Here is a 12472-nt window from a genome sequence, read left to right on the forward strand (position 1 = left end):
GAATTTAAGAAACAAAACAAATGAATATGGGTAGTGGGAAGAGCGAGAAGCACACCATAAAACAGACTCTTAACTATAGAGAAGAAACTGGTGGTGACCAGAGAAGAGGGGGTGGGGATGGATTAAATAGTTTATGGAGATCAAAGAGTGCATTTGCTGTGATGAGCACTGACTGTTGTATGTAAGTGATGAATCACTATATTCTACGCATGAAACTAATGACACTGTATGTTAACTAACTGGAATTTAAATAAAACCTTGAGACTACACAAATAAAAATTTTAAAAAATGTAATTCACTTTGTTAAACAATTAAAAAGAAACAACCAAATAATCGTCTTAAAATATAACTGAAAAGATTTGATAAAATTTAGTACAATTCTATTAAATTATTTTAGCAAGTTTCCCCCTTCACTCCTGAGATAGTGTAATTAGACAAGAAAAAATAAAAATATGTTTGACTGTAAGTATAGATAAGACTTTTATTGCAGAAAGTATGATTATTTAAGTGTACAAATTTAAAAGAACCAACTGAAAATATGTTAAGACTAATAAAGAAGTTCAGTAAGTTAGCTTGATATGTGATTAATAAACAAAAAATTATAGCTTTCCTATTATCAGCAAAGCAAAAACAATTTAGGGATAAAAGAAATTACATTGAAAATCTAAAAGCCAAATAGAATCTAGAATACTTAGAAATTATGGGGTGTCTGAGTGGCTCAGTTGGAAGTATCTGCCTTCAGCTCAGGTCATGATCTCAGCGTCCTGGGATCGAGCCCCACATTGGGCTCTCTGTTTAGCGGTGGGTCTTCTTCTCCCTCTTACTCTCCCTCTGTGATCTTTCTTGCTCTCACTCTCTCTCAAAAAAATAAATAAAATCTTAAAAAAAAAAACGAATTAACCTAGCACAAAGCATGTGAAAACCATATGAAGAAAATTATAACATTTTGATAAGGACTATTCAAGCAAAACTAAATAAATGTAGAAGGGTTTATTTAATTTTTGAAAGCTATTAATTATCACTAAATTCACTAATCTCTGATTTTAAGGCTTCTCCTGAAGAAATGTTGCACAAAATTTTAGAAAAGAATGTATAAAATTAAAATTCCCTATCAAATTGTGTGTGTATATATATGTTAGTTGCCTACTGAACACCAAAGTGTCTCTTACTTTTATTAAGGTCACCCTTTACCTTCCTCAAGGTAATGTGCTCAGATAATAAAACACATTTCCCAACCTCTCTTGCAGATAGAGTGGCCATTTATTGCTATTCATACTAATATTCCTAGCAGGGCTTCTTAGAAAAGTTCCTTAAAAGAAAGGATGCTTTGATCTCATACATGCCTTCTGCTCTTTGCCTTTTTTATTATTCTTGCCTGGAACAAAAATATGGTGCTGGAGGTGAAGCAATCGTCTTGCAACCATGAAGTAATAACATGAGGATGAAAACCATATCCAGGATAGTTGAGCAAATTGTGAAGCCTGTTACTGATGTCCACAGGGGCTGCACCAGCACTGGACTCTAACTTTCAGTTTTCTATTATGTGAGAATGATAAACTTCTCATTTCACTAAGCTTCTATAGGCAGTTTTCTGTTATTCTGTGACACAAAGAAGAATGCAATCCCTAACTGTAAAATGCTTCAAAGCTATAGTAATTAAAACACTGTGCATTGTGTTATTGATGCTAAAATAGACAAATATATGAGTGGACAGTCCAGAATTTACATTTGTAAAAATCTATCTATAATAAATAATATATATAATCATACACACACATATTTGATAGATTAAGCATTTAAAATGAGCTACCCCTGTATGGGGTAGCTCATCTAAAGCAGCCAACAGATGAAGAAAGGTTTCACCAGCTCTGATTTGACCATCTTTAAAAATATTCCCATATTCTGATAGCTAGTCCCTTTTTGTCTGCACAGCTGCACAGTGGTGTCCTTTTTTGGAACATGGCTGCTCTCTGTACGCTCTGCTTCTCATGTCACAGAGTGTCCCTAGCTCACTGCCCTCCATTATGGAATGTGTTCATCCTTGGTTTTCATCACTATCTGCCCATGGGAGTCTTTGTCCTGTCCTGCCTCAAGTTGGTGTCACACGTTCCCTAACATTGGACCTTTCACAATTGGTAAAATTCTTGCTGATTGACTCCTTAACTCAAAAGTCCATTTTCCTGATAATGTTCAGGATTTCATCCTCTGTACTCCTTCCTGCCATCCATTTATGTTGATTGATTAGGTCAGAAAGCCCAAGATTTTCATTTAGTTCTTCTAGCACCCTTGTCATTTAAGTCCATTAGTATTTGAAGAGTGGATTTTAAAATATTATATTAAATTTTATTGCTTTTTGACAAAGGCAGTTCAAGAATAATTTCTGAATATCTTATAGAAACCATAAAATGTCAGAGTTACAAGGGCCCTTAGAGATCATCCGCTATTACCTCTTATTTTACAGATGGAGAAAGTGCAGACCAGAGAGGGGAGTGATTGTTGCATATCTCATTAGTTAAGGTGCTAAAATAAAATGGTAGAACTTTCTTGATTATCATCTTAATTTCCAGTCGTTTGGGTTTTCTTCATTGCTGTTGGAAGGGTCACACTTATTTATTTATCCCCTGTTATCATTAGGGGATTGCTATTCTCCACTGTCAAGAGAAGATGGGCTAATAAAGAATAATTCCAGTTTCTTTCTCCATCCTTTCACCTGCTCTCCCCAGGACATGAGGAATGATTTATGTAACTGGAGAGGTGGCAAAAAAATCTGACAATTCTGCCAGCTAGGAGCAAAATTGTTGAAATGGCATTTCAGCCGCGTTGGCCCATCTCTCTCATTTTTGTGAACCACCTGGTCATACACATAGTGGGGTCCCATGCTTCTATTCTCTACACTCTAAAGGAATCAAGCAGAGACTGGTCTTTGCTTCATCACTGCCAGCTACAACTAAGTCAGAAAGTCAGCTTCACCTGAGTTCTGATTTGTGTGCTCAGTATGGAGGTAGGAGACCTCATCATACTCTCAATCCAGCTTGACGAAGGATAACACTGGAACTATAACTTAATCACTATTTTATGTCTTGCATTCCTTCATAAAAGACTAAAAACCTGGAGAAACGAAGTGATGAATTAGGCTTGCCCTCATAGCTAACATTCACTCCTATGTTTTGGGTACCTAGATATGGACTTCAGGGCAGGGTACCAGAGATGGGGAGTGCTTAGGAGCATACAATAGGCTGGATGACCTGATTAATTACAACAGTATCCTAAAATGCAAATTTGGATATATATTATTGTTTTTGGAATGCTTCTATGGCTTCTCATGCCCTAGAGTTTTCTAAAGAGATGTGACTACCCTAGGGGCATGTAATTTGGTGCTGAGGCATAGGAAAGACATATTAAAATATCTGTTTCTGTTTATTTTTTATAGTAAGTTTTCTAATTTTGTTTTTGCATGTTTTATAATGTACAAATCCATTAGAGCAATACACGTAGGTTTATGTATTAATGAATGTGCATATATTAGAAGTGAGTGTCCCAAAGTATTGACTAACTAGGGTAAGTGATGAAACCAAAGTTTGGAGACCACTGTTCTTAGATTTCAAATTCCTACTGTGAAATACACTTATCTGTTATCATGCCTGTTTAACCCTTTAGCTTCATCTCTTTCTAATCCTCTTCTTTGCAATCACTCAATCTATTATTTATTGAAGCTCATTCTGTGCCAGGCATAGTAAGAGGTGATGGAGTACATTACTGAAGAAGAGTGACATAGTCCTGTCTCTCATAATGGAATTTACTTTCTACCTGGGACTGGAGGGGGGAGATCTGATCTTACCTGAGGGCTCAGGGAATGCCTTTCTTGAAAAGTGGTGTTTGAGTTCTGAAGGATGAATTCTTTCTAGCCATAACAAGTTACTAGAAGTTCCTAGAATTTGCCAGTGTCCTACCTAGTTTCCTTTTATAGATTAGTTATGCTGTCCTGAAGCTTTCCTTCCAGCCCCCACACCCATTCTTTCATCTAACTTCTCATTCTTAGATTCTGCTGTAAGCCTGCTCCTTCTTTGTATTACTTATATTTTGGCACTTGTTCCATATATTAACGTTTCTTGTGTGCTTATTGGCCTTCTGCACTAAACTGTGCCTTGTTCTTGTTTTCCATTGGCAGCACATTGCTTGGAGTATAATATGTTGAATTGAATAGAAGCTCCCTAATGCCAAGATATATAAAACTACTTTCTATGTTATTTGTTTGCACAAAATGTTCTCTGTGTGTGGAAAATTCTCCATATATTGACCTGTTTAAGTTATCCCACACAATTTCACCCTCTTGGAGAAGCCCCTCTTAGGCCACATGCTCTTTGCTTCATTTTCAGACTTTCTAGGTTGCCAGAGTATGTGAGCATTCCACAGAACAAGTAATAAATGGTACTGGAATTTTGTGTTTAGTGGTCTGTTTCTCCCACAAAATCATGAACAGATGGATGGGAAGAGCATTTTTTTATTACCTTTTTATTCTTTTCTAACATCCAACGTTGAATCTAGTGCTTAGTATGTCCTCAAAAACTATGGTTTGAATAAAAAAGAATGCTTGGTACTGTCACAATCCATGAAGCAACTCTAACACTGAATTCATGTGCGAGGGAGCAATAAGAGCATGCTGGGAGATAGGTTCTCTGCATGTACATGCGTATGTGTGTATGTGAACAAGTGACACCTTCCTCTTAGTGTATGACTAAGAGTTAATGAAAGGGAGAGTGGCAACTTATGTATGTAATCTGCTTTTAGTTTGTGTTTGTTTACTGTTTGTCTTTCTATAATTTAAAGCACACTGTGAAAGAGGCCTTATTTGCTGCTGTGTCTTTAAGCTCCCAATCATGCCTGGCACATAGTAGTAGGTAATATGTAAAAATTTGTTAAAGGAATAAGTAAATAATGCTTGTTCAAGACTTGATATGTACAAATAGTTTGTCAAGCATCCCACATATACTTCCTCATTAAATCCTTACAATAACTCCGTGTTGGACATGAGTAAAGAGATTGGAAAAATAAAGCAATAAGCCCAAAGTCCCCTAGATCTTAAGTGCTGAAGCAGCCACTCAAGCCCAAAACTCTCTGGCTCCAAAGTCTACATCAAGGGTAAAGGCAAATAATTCTTACATTTTAAAAGTTTGCCCTTGGTCACATTTCTTAATTAACCCCACCCCTGTTTTTAGAGGAAAGAAAGCTGTGAATCAAGAATAAATTATATTGCCTTGTAAACTATGAACTGCAAACTTGTGAAGTGAGGGTAAATTATTTGTGACCAGAACATGGTTCCAAACTAACCATGGATGGATCTCACAACAACTTGGAGACAACAGAAGAGAAGAAATATGTCCACACTTGAGCCCAATCTTTCTATACTTCATTTCTGGGAGACTGACTGCAAGGCAGGCTTTCTTATGCAGCTGGCTAGGCTGGGATCTTGTCCAAATGCTTGAAGGTGACTTTGATTTTTGGTTGTTTGGCCTCAAAGCGGAGGGGTGGTGTGAGGGGGGAGTAGTGGGGGGAGAGGAAGACACAGGCAAGAGAAGGCTCCTTTGACATTGCCCTGCAGCACATGGTCCAGCCTCTGTCTAACTTTGGCACTTGGTCCAAAAAACTTTTCCTTTCCAAAGAACACATCCTCCTTCTGACCTCATGTCCAGAATCAGTTTTGTTTCAGAGTGATAACAAGGTTCTCCAGGCTCCCATGGCTGCCAAAAGTAACCAAAGACAAATGTGAAAGAAATGAATTCAGGCTGACATGTACTGTTACTTTCTTGGCCATAGACATTGGATGGTGTGAGGTTATATGTGGTTTCCTTGGCAGCTTGTGGGACTGATCTATGGCAATGAAACTGGCGGATGAGTAATTGTGAATGTTCATACAAGAGTGTGCAGAGAAAGAAAATCTCTTGAAGCAAAGAAAGAAACTCCAACTTTATTCAATCTTTGTCATTATATACATGATATGATTCACATGTATTTAATATATTAATTTATTATGACCCTACTGTACTACATGTCTGCTTAGGATTCTCTCTCCCTCTCCCTGTGCCCCACCTGCTTGTGCTCTCTCTGTCTCTTTCTCTCTCTCAAATAAATAAGAGTAAAGGCACTATTGCTGCCTTCTAGGGGAGAGCAGCACTGGCTTAGACCGGAGGGTGGAGATGGGGGTGGATGGTGAGAAGCATAGGTTTCACAGTGCATTTTGAAGGTGGAGCCTGAAGGATTTGCAATATACTGCATACAGAATGGGAGGGGGAAGGAGAAGTTGTTGACAGCAAGGTTTTGGCTTGAACTGAGTACACTGAGGTGGGGAATAGGGTGGAAGGGGGTGAATCTGGTTTAAAGTGGGAAATCAAGAGCTCCCTTTCAACACATTAGGCAGGAGACATCTATTAACTATCTGAGGGAGATAAGTAGACAGTAGATATAAGTCCAAAATTCATTTGGGGCTATAAATAAAAATTTAGTAGTTAACAGCATATACTTAAAATGATGGAATTGGATGATAGCACCTAGGAAGTAAAGCAGATGAAGAAGAGAAATTCCTAGAAAGAAGTATTAATCCCTAGGGTACTCCAATAATTTATTAACAAAGGCCTTATTCAACACAAAATCATTCAACCTATCCTTAGGTGGGTCATGTTCTATGGCATAAGAAGGATTTCAAAATTTATAAGGCAAAGACTTTGCCCTCAAGGAAGACAGGTTGCTGTATTGCAAAGGTCACCACCAAGGAGCACTCATCCTACCCTACCTCTTACCAGATGTGTGATGTCGAATAGACTAATCTTTTTGACTTGCAATATTTCTGTATTACAAGTGAGTTACTAAATAACTATGTCATAGTAGCTGTATGAGAATTAAATTATATATCAAGTGCACAACATTCTCTAAATTCTAGTTTTTTCTCTCTTCAAAGAATGCTCATTTAAGGGCACTGTTCCGCCATACATTTTCCACCTAATTTAGACCATAAGCTGCGTAAGGGCCGGAAACACTTTTATCTTATTGGTGTTATATAGACAGATCCTAACATCATAGGTTCCCAACGCCTATTTGTAGAATAAATCTGTAGAGTGAATTAAGTAAGTGCATTTGGATAGGATTTAGGTGCCTGGATACTTAGCTCGGTCAAAGTGAATGCAGTCCCCTCACCTCACAGTTTATATATAGCCCAGGATTTTCAACATAGTGATACTTGGGAGGAAAAGACCACCAGGTAAAATACTTAATCCCAAATGAATGACAGATTTTTTTCCAACACTGTATTTGTATATAATTCAAATATGCCAGATTACTTTTAGGCTGTTGAGAGCAAAGCAATGCATCCAAATGAAACAAATATCTGATTCAAAAAAGCACTGTAGAAATTTATTGAAGTTTTCTTAAAAATTCAGTGATGAGGGGTGTACAGCAACAGCACACAGTGGAATTTCTGACAGATCTTTATTGTCTACAGTACCCAGTCTCAGAGCCCAAGGCTTTTTAATCCTCCTTTTATCGTCCTTCTTGCTCTCAAGCCTGAAACTCCTCTCTGGACAGATGACTCTGGTATCTAGTTCTTGTGTATTTTTGTTTACTTGAATGCAAATAGATTTAGCTTATCCCAGTGTCTCTGAGTGCCCCACCCTCAGATCACACCCACCACCCTTATCTGCCCTCATGATGGAGACTTTTTTACAAGTCAGAGCAGGGGAGACTTCCAATGGCTTGAGATATTTTTGTAATTCTTATAAGATATGTTAAAATGATTGATTACAGAAGAAAACATATGCATCTCAAAGGAATAATGTCTAAATGGAACCTAGGGCAGTCATGATTTCTTGGGGAAAGTTAAAAGGGCAGAGGATGTGCAAATGGCCTTTTCTCACTGACTGGGCTTCTGCATTCTACGGTCTCACCTGTGTTCATGTTCTCACTTGTATTAGTCTGCTAAGGCTTCTGGGATAATTACCACAGACTGTGTGACTTCAACAACAGAAATTTATTCTCATACTTCTGGAGGCCAGAAGTCCAAGATAAGTTGTCAGGAGGGTTGGTTTCTTCTGGAGGTTCCTTTTCTTGGCTTGTGGATAGCCAGCTACTCTTCACATGGTCTTTCCTCAAGGTGCATCTGTGTTCTAATCTCTTCTTCTATTGGAGGAGAGCCCATCTCAGTGACACCATTTCAACTTAATTACCTCTTCAAAGAGGTATTGGTGGTTAAGACTTCAACATATGCATTCTGGAGAGACACTGTTCAGCCTACACCACTTGTATAGGATGCTTTCCCATCTTGGTTAGAAATGAGTAGCCCCAAGAGCACAGTGAGTTGAAAACCCAGACTTTGAGTTAGTCCTGGTATAACTACCGTTTGGGCACTACAGTGAATGGAGGTTTTTGTTTTGTTTTGTTTTGTTTTGTTTTTGTTTTTATTATGTTATGTTAGTCACCATATAGTACATCATTAATTATTGATGTAGTGATCCACGATCCATTGTTTTCGTATAACACCCAGTGCTCCATGCAGTACATGCCCTCCTTAATACCCATCACCGGGCTAACCCATCCCCCCACCCCCCTCCCCTCTAGAACCCTCAGTTTGTTTCTCAGAGTCCATAGTCTCTCATGGTTCATCTCCCCCTCTGATTCCCCCCCTTCATTTTTCCCTTCCTTCTCCTAATGTCCTCCATGCTATTCTTTATGTTCCACAAATAAGTGAAACCATGTGATAATTGACTTTCTCGGCTTGACTTATTTCACTTAGCATAATCTCCTCCAGTCCCATCCATGTTGATACAAAAGTTGGGTATTTATCCTTTCTGATGGCTGAATAATATTCCATTGTTTATATGGACCACGTCTTCTTTATCCATTCATCTGTTGAAGGACATCTCGGCTTTCAAAAGAGCAGTAATGCTACATCTTACCAAACTCTAAGCTCTGGAATTTATGCTTCTTATTCACATCTTATGAATTGATGAATGAAGAAAAAAGAGCCTCTAACCCTATTGGTATTTATTTCTATTTTTTACTTCTAGATGTCAGGGATCTCTATTTCTTTCAAGAGGCTCACAAAAACTTCTCTGTTGAGTTGGGAAAATCTCAAAATCAACCTGCCATCTCCTTCCTTTTGCCCTGAGAAGTTCTGAGGAAGAAAATAGGTCAGCATAAGCTAAGGCAATATTTCCAACTTGACAAATTGGTCTCTTTGTGTTCTTTGGCTGTACTCAATGACAGAAATTTAAGAACAGTGTTTAAATGAAGGAGGTAATAATCAGCCTGTGTCAAGTTTAGGGCTTGGCTTGATTCTGTGTCATATTTTAAAAGTGACATTGGCATAGCAAGGCATCCTCCGAGGTTGATTGACTGGAATAGGAAAGGGCTGGAAACCAGGAGGCATTTCGAATGGTGGAAGAAATTTAAAATGTTTCACCTGTTAGAAAAGGGGGGTTGGGCAAAAAAAAAATCAAACTATCTCTTTTTACATATGTAAAAGAATGTCACATGGAGGAAAGAGGATACTGAGTCCATGTGTCTTCAGAAGGCAGTTCTAGGACCAGTGCATGGAAATATCAGGGAGCAGACTTGGGTTCATGATAAGGAAAAATTTCCTAAGTGAGCTGCTCAACGATGCTTCTAAAGGTAGGAGGAGGGTTATGATTGATATTCGTTATACTCTTCATATTTTTCTGTATTTTTCAGTTTTTTCTCTCTAAAGAATTATAATTCATGTTATAGTCAGAGAAGAAATCAAATACCTGCTATAATGGTAAAGAGAAAAGAGAACTAACATTTATTGAGGAGATATTATTTGCCCAGTATTTGACATATGTTACTGGATAAACCAATAATAGTCTAAAGTTAGTTGGGTATACACATGAAATACTTGTTTTTTACCAATTAGTGCCCACCCCCCCGATGTTCCACTTTTATCCTCTTTTATTAAGTTTTGTGATAAGTGCTACAATTTTCTGGTCATTTTAAATTATTAAAAATGCAGTCCAGTTCAATTCTAAACTCACTAACCACCCCCTTCTCACCTTCTAGCTCCTGCTTGACCCATGGCTCCTGGGAACTATAGCTATGTAGTGTGTGTGTGTGTGTGTGTGTGCGCGTGTGTGTGTATGCAGGTGGTGTGATCCTTATTCCACACTTTCAACTCTTTTCCCTTATCCATCCTCTTCTTGTTCTACCTCCTTGTGAGGAAGGAATTAGGGGAAGTGGGGAAAAACATATTTAACTGTGTCTGCAGTTATATATTTTGTAAGATGTTGCTGTTCCTCCTCAGGACACAGACTGATCTGTGCGGCAGGTGTCCAAATGCAGGCTTTCTTATAGGGCTCATGTATATGTTCTTGCATTTTCATAATTGGGATATACCATTCATATTTTAATTATTTCCTCCACAGAGTACACTTAAAGCAATTCCATTGAGAATATGTCTTATTCTTTTGCAGCCAGAGTCCCCTGTGGCTGTGTAGAGTTGCTCTCTTGGGTGACACTGGCAAGATGACTCCAAATCACCTTCTCTAGCACCTCTTGATATAGGAAAGTTACCTGTCCTTACTACATCCAGTGATGTCGTGAACCTATTTGAAATCTCCACTTATTACTCTACCATCTTCCTCCAACCCTCTTTTTCCTTGCTCTAACAGGTACTGGGTAGGTCAAAGATTTATTGCATACACAGTTGTCTAACCAGGGAAGGGGACGCAAGTTTCTCCTTCTTGAAGGTAACTCTTGTTCTTTGGCACTGATTCTCTTGGGGCCTCCCTCGTTGGCTCTGGGAGGAGGAGGCAAAAGCAGCAATACTCCTGATACTAGGTCAGTTGCTTATAACTCTCATAATACTTGCTTTCCTCTCTGTCATTTTCCCTCTTAAGTTCTGGACAACAGGAGATATGGTTGATCATAAGTAGTAGCAGAGGTATTTGCCCCAGGACAGGCCCAGTTATTGGCAGTCCTTTGGTTGTTCTTGCTCTATAATATTGGATATCTAACACTTTTTACCCCTCTGTTTGGAGTCCTACTCTTCAGTTCTAGAGCAACTGGAAAAATTCTGTTTACTGTACATGATATATTCCACTTAAGCCTCATGAAAAATTATGAGGAAACACTACTGCCATTTTATTGACAAGGAAATTGAGACTCCATGATGTCTAAGAAAGTACCTAATATCACTCCCAGGAAGGGGAAGAGCCAGGGGGTGAACCTATGCCTGGCTGACTTTAAAGATTTTCTTTATTCACAACACCAGTGGTGGTCAACTATGTAGCAGAGTTTAAAAACATGCTTTTCTTTTTCTTTTTCTTTTTTTCTTTTTAGCTTTCTGCATCTTAAGCTGAAGCCAGAAATCTCTCTTTTTTTATTTGAATATAGTTGACATGAAGTGTTACATTAGTTTCAGGTGTACAACATAGTAATTTGACAATTGTATACATTATGCTATGCTCCCCACAAGTGTAGCTACCATCTGTCTCCATACATCACTATTACAATATCATTGCTGTTTTCCTTATGCTGCACCTTATATTCCTGTGCCTGTGATTTATTCATTCCTTAATTGTAAGCCTGAACCTCCCATTCCTCTTCACTCATTTTGCCCACCTCACCATCAAAATCTATCTGACACTGAGTCCCCACTTAGCCAGGGCAGCCAGAAATTCAATCTGCATCTTCTCTGTAGTCCTAGCTGGTCCCTGCTGTATGGTGCTGGCTGCACAGTCAGGCGAGGTCCCAGGATCTGGCTTCTGAGGCTTTACGTGCACCCCAATGTTTATAGCAGCAATGTCCACAATAGCCAAACTATGGAAAGAGCCAAGATGTCCATCAACAGATGAATGGATAAAGAAGATGTGGTCTATATATACACAATGGAATATTATACAGCCATCAAAAGGAATGAAATCTTTCCGTAGAAACATGCTCTTGTCTAGAAGCCCAGTTTTTACCATGACCACTCATCTTTTCTGAGATTTAGGTTCCTCCTCTTCAAAAGAGGGTTAACTTTAGTGTCTATCTTCAGAGGACTATTTGGAAGATTAGATATGATAATAAATCTCAAGTGCTTAGCCTGAAGCCTAAGACCTTATAAGTGTTCAATAAATGGTAGTGATTGTGTTATGCGAAGGGGTCCTACATATACACCTGCTTGTGTAAATCTAAAAGAGTTTACAAATGGAGAGGAAGCACACACAAGGCTCTTGGTTCTCATTCCACAGAGAGTTGGGTTAGGCAGACAGCACTACCAAATGCACCACAAAAAGTGTCCTAATATGTGGGGACCCTGACCCCATAACACTCTTCCTCTGAAATGGGAAGAGAAGTAAGGACCATCTAACTGACTTCTTGCTTATAAAGGGAGGACCTTCCAAGTCCAGCCTCTGGCATCAGCCCATTCTTGGAGAGGTCAGGAATATTGAGATGACTTCCAGAAAAACTGCTAACAAGAGTAAGG

The sequence above is a fragment of the Zalophus californianus genome, chromosome 4 (genome assembly GCF_009762305.2).
Source record: "Zalophus californianus isolate mZalCal1 chromosome 4, mZalCal1.pri.v2, whole genome shotgun sequence".
NCBI classification, from domain to species: Eukaryota; Metazoa; Chordata; class Mammalia; order Carnivora; family Otariidae; genus Zalophus; species Zalophus californianus.